We start from the raw sequence: 11,872 nt of genomic DNA on the forward strand, positions 1-11,872 counted from the left end.
GGAATGTGACACTTGATATTATTTGGGTTGTTTAAGATGGGCCAACTTTAAGATGAGAACTATGTCCCTTAACCCCACGCCAATCCTGGAACCTTCCCGTCTGAAAGGGAGGGTCTCAGTTCTGCACTGGAGAAAGCTAGCTGTCCTGTGCTCTGTTTCTGGGGAGGCTTCTGCCCGAGTTCCCCCCGTGTGCCCCGAGTCCACGCCACCAGCCGGGAGGAACTGGGCTCTGGCGGGTCAGAAAGCAAACTGTTCTCCAAGCTGGTGTGGGAGCTGGGTTCTCAGGCCAGGGGACAGATACCCCCATGGGGGGGCCTCTCTGTGAGTCATGACGCCCCCCCCCAGGATGATGCGTTGCAGACCCAGGAAGCTGCCTTTCCCTTGAGCCGGCTGAGCACGCAGCCCGCGAGCTCCTGGCAGCCCTTGGGTCTTCCCCGGGATGCCCAGGTGTACAGAGTGCCTGAGGGCGGAGTTATAGCCCTGGAGGGGGCCTTGGCCTCAGTACCTTCCATAGCTGTGCCGGGCGTCCCACTGTAGTGATGGCCTTTAGGCTGGGACCGGGGTGTCAGGGAGTCACGCCCAAACCCCTGTCCTCAGCTGCCCACACACCTCCGTCTAAGGGGCCCAGGTGGTCTCCATTCACCCCAGCCTCGAGGTCTGCACTTCAGCCTTTGCCCTTCAGAGCAGAGCCTGTCGGGGAGACACGGGCCTGGATGTGAAGACCTTGGTTTGAGTCTTGGTTCTGCACCAACGACTGTCCTGAGTGAGCCATGCACATGCCCGGTGCCCAGCCCCTCTGAGACAGGAATAGCCCCGTGAGGATGAGATGGTGGAAATGCTCTGCCCCCACGACCGATGTCGCCCCTCACGCCTGCCTGGACAGCTGGGCACGACCAGGCCTGCATGCAGATACTCTTGTCTCCCAGATGAAGAGGCGGTTGGAGATGGCTGGCGTCTTTCCTCGGGCCTGGCTGGGTGCCTCCTTGGGGTGGGGTGGGGGGGATGGTCCCCCATGAAGCTGGAGCCGGTGCATCTCCTTCACATCCTGAATCGATTCCCCGAGTCGCTGAGCACTTTTCTCTAAACAACTTCATTCTTTCCATTTTGCAGGGATTTTTTTAACGGGAGGCAAAGGCTTTTCCAATATTAAGTGAAACGTGTGTCACGCGGGGCTCACAGAGAGCAGCTGACCTGGCCCAGCCCCTGGAGCGCAGCACGGACACCGCCCGCCCAGCCTGCAGAGGCAACGGCCTCTCTGTGACTCCAGCTTCTTGTTCAGGGACCACCATCCCTGCCAGGATGTCACTCGCTCGTCCCCGAGTGCCCACGCCTGGCACAGTCTCATAAGTGCTGATACATCACGTATGCGACGGGCTAAGGACCCTGAGCGCTCTGGGAGGCAGGACGCAGCCCCGTGGGCTCTGAACACGCTGAGGAGGGTCCTCAGAGTCTCTGGATTCCTCGGCTGACTGCTGTGGAGGCGGGAGCAGCGGGGCCCGATGCCTCGGGACAGGACGGTTTTGAGGGCCTCAGACGTGCTTCTCCTCACTGGCAGAATGTGGTCGGTCCAGCGCTGGTTGGGGGGGCGGTGTGTGTGTGTCTGTCCCTCGGCTCCGGGGTCAGCAGCCCATCTCAGTCTCATGGTGCTTCAAAAGCCAGCTGGTGCTTTTGGGGGTGAGACCAGGTTTGGGTTTGAGGGTCCACCTTCTTCTTCCTACTTCCCTGAGTTGCCCACATTTTCCACAACATTTTCATAGTTTAGAAAGCTAATTTTTCAATGTCTGCACTAATTTTGGAAACAGCGTTTCTATGTATCCTCGTTTCCAGCCGCGCTCCTGAAGGGTCTACGATGCAATCCCTTCACTCCCAGGATCACTGTGGGATGCGCTTGGTCTAAGCAGCAGCGCACCTGCCTGTCGTGGGATGGATGCCCCACTGTGGCCCTGTGCTCCCCTTCAAGCCTACCGAGTCCTTCCCCTGCTCTCTGCCAGGCTCATCTGGGCATTTTCTGTCCCAAACCTGAAATGGCCGTTTCTCCAAGAAGCCCTGGCTTCTCAGAGTGAGAAATGGTCTTTAGAAACCACAGTTTGGTGCTAGGTGTGCTCAGTGCTGGTACAGCGCCATTGTTTCCAGTGGACAGATTTAGGAAATATATGTATTTTTAAGAGGAGAAAAGGCAGGAGCTCTGACTACTATTTGTTCAGATTTATTGCTAACGAGCTTCTACTTTGCTTCATTGACTCTACACGGGGATCTCTGAGAATCTCTCTTCTCTTACGTAAAAATTTTGGTTGTTACCGCAGTAACTTAATTCCTCGTTTATTCACTCCTACAGTCTATCTGAATAGTTTCAAAACAACAGCACTGATAAGACGAACCTTATGAGTACCAGATGCACGTTAAGGCTTCTGTGCGATTCTCTGAGCTCTTAGAATATGTCCCACTGGGGATGCACAGTCACAATGCTGTATTTTAAAATCTCTTGAAATAATATATGTTGAAGTCATTTACTAACCACAAATTTGTTTCTAGTTTTAAAATATTCTTTAGGGATTGATTTTCTTTAAAAAGTTATAAAACACAATCATATGGTTCCCCAGTCAAAACTCTATGACCAAGCACATTCTAGAAGCTTCACTTTCATCCCTCCCCTTCCTCACCCACCAGGCAAACGTTTACCTGATGGCTTTTGGTTTACCTTCCATTGTTTCTTTTTGAAGATGCAAGCAGAAAAAACTTTCAGAATTGCCCTTTTCTTACACCAAAGGTAGCTGTCTTATTCTTCCACATAAAAACCCATCCTGGGGACCCTTCCAGCTAGGCACAGGGAGGTCCTATGCTCCTTTCCAACAGTTTCCGGGGTCTCTCCTGCTGTCCACTGCGACTGCAGAGCTGCTGCCCTTTGGGTCTGCCCCACAGCTGCCCAGACCCTGCGAACAGCGACTTACCTTGCCTCCCAGCGGTTGGGGCTCTAATGTCTGCAGGCCCAACTTCATGCGACCTCTGAAATTTATCCCAATTTTGAAGTGTTTGATGTACACTCCACGCCCACCAGGAATCCTCCTCCTCGGCAGGGAGGCCCAGGCTCTGGGCCCAAGGCCCCTGCAGTATTTGGGAAGGTGGCCTTCAGCTGACTGCCCAGTCCAGACGCACGTGTGAGCCAGGGTCTCCCTGTGGAGAACGGAATTTGTCTGATCAACTTGGACCTGAAGCAGCTGCTGGAGCTGCAGAAGGCAAAGCGGGTGCCAACCCTGGCTCAGAGGGACCCAGAGGGTCACTGGCGTTGGCCTTGGTAACTGGACAGAACACCCAAGAGGTACCTCTGAGCCAGGCCTGGGTGGGCCCGTGACCTCGACTGGGGTATCATGGAGGCTGGATCTCCTCCCAGCCACTGGGTATGCTGGGTGCCTCCACACCAGGCAACTCAGGAGATTCTTTGATAACTTGTGACCTGATTCTTGGGGGATGAAGAGCACCCCATCCCTTTGTCTGTTCACTCACTCGTTGGTGCCCCCTGGGCCTCTCTCGCCCTCCAACACCGTCTATAAAAGGTGAACTTTTGCATTTTCTCCATGAACACGCCTTGTGGTCCAGCCCAGCAGACCCTGCTTCTCAGGCTGCACCTTTCATTGCCTTTGGGCCATCTGATGACTGTCTGTAGAAGTTCAGCTGGGCGGGGTGAAGATCTAGGTGCCGGGGAAACATCAGGGAAACCATGGGGCCCGGAGTCAGGGACAGGGGACAACATAGCCAATTGTGTACATGAAGCAGGCTGGCCGGGGATGGAGCCAGGAGAGACGTGAGGGGGCTGTGGCCCTGGCAGAAGCCCGAGGGAGGTGAGTAGGTGTGCCTGGCCAGGAGAGCACCACAGGGCTCGCCCGGGGGACACAGGGGACAGCGGTCCAACAGCTGCAGAGGGTGGGCCGAGGGGAATGCATGGGGCCCCGTGTCTCCTGCTGTGAGGAGCACAGGCCCCGGGAGAGGCGTGGGGCAGGGGTCCAGGTGGGAGACGACCCCACCCAGGTGGCCGTGGAGCAGGTGGTGAGACAGACGTGGGTCCTGGAGGTGCTTTGAAGGTAGAAGTGGGAAGGTTTGCGGAGATTAGATGCAGTGTGAGGGGAAGAGGGGGCCGAGAAGGACCCCAAGGATTGGGGCCTGAGTTACAGGAATGGTCGAGCGGCCCAGAGCTGAGCCAGGAACACGGGGGAGAAGCGACTCAGGGAGGATGGACTGATCAGGGAGCTCAGCTTCTCTAGCAACTGTCCTGACAACAGCTCCCGGGCCTTCTCCTCTGTGAGGTGTCATCTTTTTGTGTCCCCAGCACCCAGCACAGAGATGGGCACACGAGGGGCCTCAGTACATTATCTTTGGAACTGAATTTTTAAAAATCAACCTATTATAGCCCCTTGAGGTTTACAGGATAAACTGACACCCAGAGCTGGGCACAGAGAGTGCTTGAGGCTACTTACTGGCAGAGTCAGGGTTAAAACAAGCTCTTTCTTCTCAGCTGTTCCAAATTGCCCCTCAGGCACCACAGTTGGGAATGGGGCCCAGGTTCTCATAGATACTTAATGTTTCAGAGCTGGAAGAACCTTTGGAAACCATAGTTACTATTGGAAAGGGTCCATGGTGACACCACACCCATACCAAGAACAGGGTTCTTTGAAGAAAACAAAAAAAGAAACAACTGGAGAAAAAGCCAGAGTTCTTAGAATTTGAAATGTGATTTTCAAAATAAAAATTCAGTGGAGGGCTGGAGGAGAAAGAGGAAGAATGAAAATTTAGAAAATTTTCTAAAAGGTAGAGAAATGTAGACAAAGATGTGGATGAGTTCAGGACAAAGTAAGTATGGAGGTTTAATCTGGGTGCTCCTAAAACCACCTGTTAGGATTTCCAGAATGAGAAAGCAGAGAACTGTGAGGGGAAATACTAAAAGAATTAATAGAAGAAAAGTTTCCGGAGTTGAAGAAAGTCAATCAGACTTAAAGGCCACAGTGTCCTGAACAGGAGGAAGGACAGAACATCGGCCCCTGAGGCGCCTGCTGAGATCTGGGAACGTTGGCGCAGAGAGAAGGTCCTAAGAGCTCAGCAAGAGGAAGACGGAGCTCCTTGCAGGGGAACAGAATCATGTGCGATCAGCGTGGCGGGTGTTAGATTTCCATGTAGGGCCTTGGGACTTCCAGTAAGCGATGGCTTGGAACCTGGAATTCTATACCCAGCCAAACGGTCCATCAAGGCTGATGGAGAAGCAGAGCCACCTTAGGGCCTGCAAGAGCTCCAAACATGCATTTCCCATCTGACCTGCAACGAGGCTTGGAAGGAAGAGGAAGACATGTGACTGAGGGAAAGTGCTCCCCTGCTTCCCCCACCCAGGAGCACAGAGAGAGTGTCTGACAACTGGCCCAGGTCCAGATGGTACCGTCCTAGTCAGGCAGGGTCAGAGCCCCTCGGAGCGAGGTCTCCGAGGGGTGGAGTCCTTTCGGCCACAGAATCATTAAGGAGCGGATGAGCTGAGGTGAAGACACATATTTCCATCATCAAGAAGGAGGAAGGCAATTGGAAACTCCCAGCTCAACACAATGTGCACGAGAGAACGGACGTCTGGCTGTGCGGGAAGCCGACGGGGCAGGGGCGAGGGCAGCAGAGGATGTGTGGGGGGAGGCCTCCCACCTGTCCCATCGCCCTGGTGGCACTGCTTGTCCACGGGACCCCATTCCTTCTCTGCAGACCCAACCATGGCACGAAGGGAGTGTGCTGCTCCTGGCCATGGCCGGCAGGAAGCATGGAGCAAGGCCTCTCTCTGACACGGGAAACAGGACGCCAGAAACCCACTTGCAGAAGACAGACGCTTTAACTGAAGAAAAAATAAAATTAAAGAAAAACTTTGAATGGACATTTGGCCTGATGGTACTTTATTTCATTATTAAGTTGTAAATCCCTTTTCTATGCTGATGAGCAAAGCTGGAGGTTAAGTATCACCTTTGGTCCAGGGAGGTGGTCGGGCTGGGTGAGGCTCTAAACAGGGTGTGAAATAAATGTGACGCATGCTCTGCTCTCATTCCCTGGGGTCAGCGTCAGACCCCACCCCAGCCCACGCTCCGCTGCAGAGGCCTCCGTGTGTGCGGGAGACTGGGGCCACAGGGTCACACACAGAGCCACTCAGGGGGAAAGATAGGAAGGGACCGTCTGCACCTCCTTCCGCCCGCCCTCCCTCCTGGCCTTGAGGCTACACTTGCTATCGAGCACCAGCACATCTGCGGCCCAGGACGGGGCTGCTTCGTGTCTCCTCGGTGCCGCAGGTGTTTGCACCAAGCTTAGAACACCGAGGGTGCTGCTGACGGAGCCAAAGCCTGAAACGCAAAGCAGAGGTTTGTGCTCCTTGACATAAAAGGGAGTGTACGTAGCGTGAACCTTGAAAATGTATAAGTAGTGCTGTAGCTGATGGAGAGGGGAGGGAGAGAGAAGGGGGGAGGGGGAGAGGAGGGGGGAGAGGAAGGGGAGGGGGAGGGGGAGGGGAGAGGAGGGGGAGGGGAGAGGAGGGGGAGGGGAGAGGAGGGGGAGGGGGAGAGGAGGAAGGGAGGGGGAGAGGAGGGGGAGGGGGAGAAGAGGAGGGGAGGGGCAGAGAAGGGGGGGAGGGGGAGAGGAGGGGGGAGGGGAGGGGGAGGGGAGGGGGAGGGGGAGAGGAGGAAGGGAGAGGAGAGATGAGGGGGAGGGGGGAGAAGAGGAGGGGAGGGGGGAGGGAAAGGGGAAGGGAGAGAAAAAAGGAGGGAGGAGGGGGAGGGAAGAGGGAGAGACAGGGAGGGAGAGAAGAGAGGTGGGGGAGAGGGGGAGGGGAGGAGGAAGGCAGTGCAGTGTGCCAAGGAGCCGAGAGGATGTCCATAGGTGGCCCAGACCTAGAGACCCAGGTCCCACAGGGCTGGTAAAGCCAGCATGTCCCTTTTCCTAGAAATCACCCAAAAGCAGCACAGAGGAGAAATAAATGTGCAAACTCCGTTTTCTGGAAACCAAGGAACAGGGGATTGCCCAGACCTTCCGACAGGTGAAGTGAGGGCTCCCAGAGTCCTGTGATGGGCAGGAGGGAGAGAAAACTGAGGAGCTGGAGGGGACAGAGGGGGCCTCACAGCACACCTGGAGGCTGAAGCATCAGGCTGGAAGGGGAAGGCGGCTGCAAAGAGGACCAGTGTGCAGGAGACGGCCTGCACCGAGCAAGGTGGGGAGGAGGAAAGAAGCTGCATTCCTGCCGCATCGGGAGAAACCAACGTGCCGGAGCAGCCGGGACGCTTTCTACAAAGCAGAGTATTTAAGGCGAGTTCTAGGGACTTCCCTGGCGGCCCAGTGGTTAGGACTTGGCACTTTCACTGCAGGGGTTCAATCCCCGGTTAGGGAACTAGGATCCCTCATGCTGTGCGGTGCGGCCAAAAAAACAAACAAACACAAGTTATAAAGCCTCAGTGTGTATGGTAGCGCCCGTGGGTGTAATTGAATAGAGGAAGTAGACCCCCATGCACACAGGGGTGTGGTCTGCACTGAGACCAAAACTCACATCCTCGGGGAAATTAGTAGCTTGGTGGGGACACCTGGTAGCTACCTAGAGAAAAAGTTAGTTGCATTTATACATTACCCAGTGCAGCAGGATAAATTCCAATTGGCTCAAATATTTAATAGTTAAAAAATAAAATCTTAAAAGTGTTTTTTTTTAAATGGGAGAATTCTTTAAAAATTCAGAAGGGAAAAGGCTTTTTAAATTGTGACACAAAACCCAGAAACTATGAACAGCTGATAAATTTGTCTATAAAAAAAATAAAACAATTTCTGCACATCCTAAGCTGTTGTAACCAAAGTCAAAAGACACAGTGGGTTGTGCACCTCGTCTCATCCCACAGACAAAGGGCTCTAATATATAAAGAGCTCCTAGGAATCAAGAAGAAAAAGACTAATAATATAAAAAGTGAGAAAGAAAACGTCAGAGAATTGGCCCACATAAAGAGAAAGTAAGCGTTCTAAACCCATGAGAAAAGTGCCCTTAGCCTTACCTGGGGCCCTGTTTCACTGACTGGACTGGGCAGGGCCCCACTTTGCTGACGCTGTGCCGTGGCCTTGACAGGGGGCCTGTCACACGAGCATCGTTCCGCACACAGACCCGTGGACCTCACGTGTCCACGCCTAGGAGTTTTCTTGCAGATGCACTGCATGTGCGTGCACCATCGCTCAGACCCAAAGAAACCACCCTCCGTCAGCCAGCTGGGGCCTGCGTGGTTCACACGGAAGATGGTGCAGAGACATGGAGCCGGGGGACACTCTTTCTGTCCAAGGGGGTCGCCCGGATGTCCCGGTTCCTGGTTCAGGCAGAGCACGGGCAAGGCCATGGGCAGAGGGACCAGGGTGTGATGGCCCTGATCCTGACATTGCCGGCTGGACGTGGGCTGGGGGTGGGGAGGGGACACCCATGCTCCTATATTTTGAACCCTGTACATGTATTATCTACACTAAAGTGGAATTACTGTTATTTTTCTTTCAAAGAACCCAGAGTGTAAAGCTCTTGTTTTGGGTTAGGTGGCCACCCCCCGAGGAAGGGAGCAGAGCCAGCCACGTGCGTCTCCCTGGGAAGGGCAGCCGGGGACGCAGGACGAGGCGGAGGATGGCTTTCCCGCTTGTGTGCTTTGATTTCATGGTCTGAGTATTTACGATTACTTTTATCATTTGTTTTAAAATGCCATTTTGGCTCTTATGTTTGTGATTTCAAAGAGTAAATGGGGAGAACTAAATGAAGTGGAAATCAAGTTTCATCAGAAAACAGAGGTTTAGGACCAGTATCTGAGATACACTGCTGTTTAACCGGGGGCCCACGGCCTTCACCAGGGGGTGCCCAGAGGGAACAGGTGACCCAGGGGCCCTGCAGGTGGGGGGGGGGCTGGCCCAAGAAGCTCCCTTTTATCTGATTTACATCATGGGGTTAGACTTTATTTGGGAAAAAGTTTCTGCCACTAAATGTAACAAGCGTGAAAGACCCCCATGTGCAAGGCGCACATATAGGTGCTCAGGTCGCTGCCGACGTCGGCACAAGTGGCCGGCGGTGGAGTCTGGAGAGTTCCTCGATCTCTGTTTTTATGGCGAAGCCACTGAGAGTGGGAGCTGGGCTTCATGCTCTGCGCCCAGCACAAAAGTCTCTCTATTTACGGATGTGAAAGTGGTGATTAAGGTGGAAATCAGCCCTCACCACAGTGGCTGTTAGTTTAAGGCTCTACAGATGTTTATTTTCAGCCTGAAATTTTCTGTGTAAATTCAGTTTACAGTTTAACTGAATTGCTTTCATTCATTTTTGAATTTACGTACAGTGATGAATTCCTTCCTTGCCGCTTTAAAAGCATCTTCCAGGCTTTGTTATGTCGCCCACAGATAAATCAAAAGCAATGGAGATGTAGGAGCTGAAGTGTTTCCTTTGTCTGCCCTCTGAGAGTAGCCCCTGGTGTCTGGGCGATTCTGGGAAGAAAAAGAAAAACTAACAAACTTAAGTGAGTGAAGAATCGCTTGGCCTTGGTGAGTCCGGAACCTCACCAACGTTCAGCGTTGGTTGTGCCCGGAGGTTCTGGGGTAGCTGCTTGGTCTCTCTCCTTCTGGGTGGCCCCCCACCCATGTGGACGGGTCTCCTGGGGTGATGACCCTGCAGCTCCACCCCACACCCTTCTCTTGCCTTTCTCCCCAAATCCACTTCAGGAGAGAGAAATGAGGAGAATTCCGCCAGACCCTGGGCCCTGCCAGGGTTCTGGCCCCCCGTCCCAAGCAGACCCCAGGGACTGTCTTGGGAACATCTTGTCACCTAGGGATGAGTGATGGAGAAGGCCCAGGAGGGCTGGGGGGTTACTCCGTTTGTTTATTGCTCCAGACCACTATGGTATGAACAGAAACACTTTCAAATCGTAATAACACTGAATAAAAGTGAAAATGCCAACTACGTCTATTTTTAGGCATTAACACACAAAGTAGGTGTTTATTATTGACTCTATTTCCTTTTAAAAACAAATCATCTTTTTTTTTAACGCTCAACACTTCAGAATAATAAACATATGCTAACTACATAAGATAATGATAATCATAAAATTTGACCATACATTTGTTCAGCACTGTATATAAAAACATTATATATATTATATAATTTTGGTGGTTCCACAAAATACCTGTGACATAGGCAAAGCAAGTAATAATGTTCCCACTTTCAAAAACCAGGTGAGAAAATGAGTGGTCAGGAAGGAGGATCACTTGTCCCCGATCCCAGAGTCAGCAGGTGACCTGTGGGAAAATACGAAGCTCAAAGCCACTGGACTGTGCTGCCTTGGTGTCCCGGGTCCGAGAGGCAGGGCAGTTCTGATGTCACCAAGTGAGAGAAGGGCCTTCCACCGAGAGCAGGTTACACTTGGCCGTGCGTGGAGAAGCTCATGGGTGGGCCACGGGGATTCCTAAGTCAGGGATGGGAAACTTCCTTTCTTTTTTCATTAGCAAATATTAGAATTACTTAAGTAAAAATATGGTTTAATTTAGTTGAATTGTTTCTCTTTTTATTCAATCTTTTACTTCAAAAAACTTCAAACTCACAGAGAAGTTGAAAAGTAGTACATACAATAAACAACTGTATACTCTGCGCCTGTAGGTTCACCCATTTTAAACATTTCTGCGTATCCTGCTTTCTCTTTCTCTCTCTACATACACACACACCTTTTTACTTTTTGGTAAACCGTTTCAGGGTAAGATGCAGACCTTGTGACGCTCCCCTCCGAAGTGCTTCTTCTGAGAGCAAGGATTCCTGCAGAGTAGCCGCGGCCCAGCACCCCCTCCAGATGTCCCCCTCCCACTCATACGCAGCCCCACCCACTTCTCCCCACTGGCCCCGCCAGCGCCCACCCCTGCTGCGCGTGCGTTGAGTTTAAGGCACTGCGGGATCCGGGTTGGCCAGGACACCTCGTTCACAACCACAGGGCTGTGCTTCTCCTTCTGTACCACCTCCTCCTCCAGGCTCCGCTCCTGCCAACCCCAGAAGTCCCGTCTGAGCAATTTAATGGGTGGCCCGAGGGCGGGTAAGGTGCCTTGGTACCATCTGGCCCTAAACCATTAGCGGCTCGTGGCCTTTCACGTTTCACCACTCCGTGAGTAGCCGGGAGGTCCTTTGTTGGTGTGACCGCACAGCTGTGTAACGCGTGTGAAGCTGACGTAGCAGTTAATGTCAAATCGCCTATTTAAATGCTTCTCTCCCGGTTTAGACGTCAGGGACCCCGCCTTGAAACCCAAAGCCGGGTCCAAAATCCTTCTCTGCATGCCCAGACGTGAAGTAAGGCTGTGGTCGTCTGAAGGAGGTACCATCTCTTTGGCTTAGAGAGGAGGTGAGACTCAGCAGAGGACGGAGGAGAGACAGTGGGGTGCTGCCGTGGTGGGGCCGGCAGGGCCCAGGTTGTGAGCGACAGAGCCACGGCTCTGGGGTAAGCACGAGATGCTGCAAGGGAAGACAGTCGACGTCGGACTCTTTTCTCTTTTTTCAGTGGATTTAATGCTCCGCCAAAGGAAAGTGGGAAATAACGTGACTAACTCCATGCAGCCCACCAGCGACCACAGAGTCAGGTCACCACCAAATGCTCGTTCCCCTCACAGCCGCGGCCTCCCAGGGAAGGCCAAGCCCTGAGTGGATGTGACAGAGCCCGAGGGAAATTGCTCACGCCCGCACTACAGCTACAGGAAGGTCTTTCCTGTTGTTTGCAAGAAGATGATCTAGTTGCCAGTCTAAATATAAATCAGCGAGCTGTTTTCAACATTAAAAATAAAATGTGCGCTGCTTGTTTGCGTCTGAAGAAATTTTAATGTAGACTTATAAAAATTTGATCAGGGA

This window comes from Tursiops truncatus, chromosome 4, assembly GCF_011762595.2.
Source record: "Tursiops truncatus isolate mTurTru1 chromosome 4, mTurTru1.mat.Y, whole genome shotgun sequence".
Classification (NCBI taxonomy): Eukaryota; Metazoa; Chordata; class Mammalia; order Artiodactyla; family Delphinidae; genus Tursiops; species Tursiops truncatus.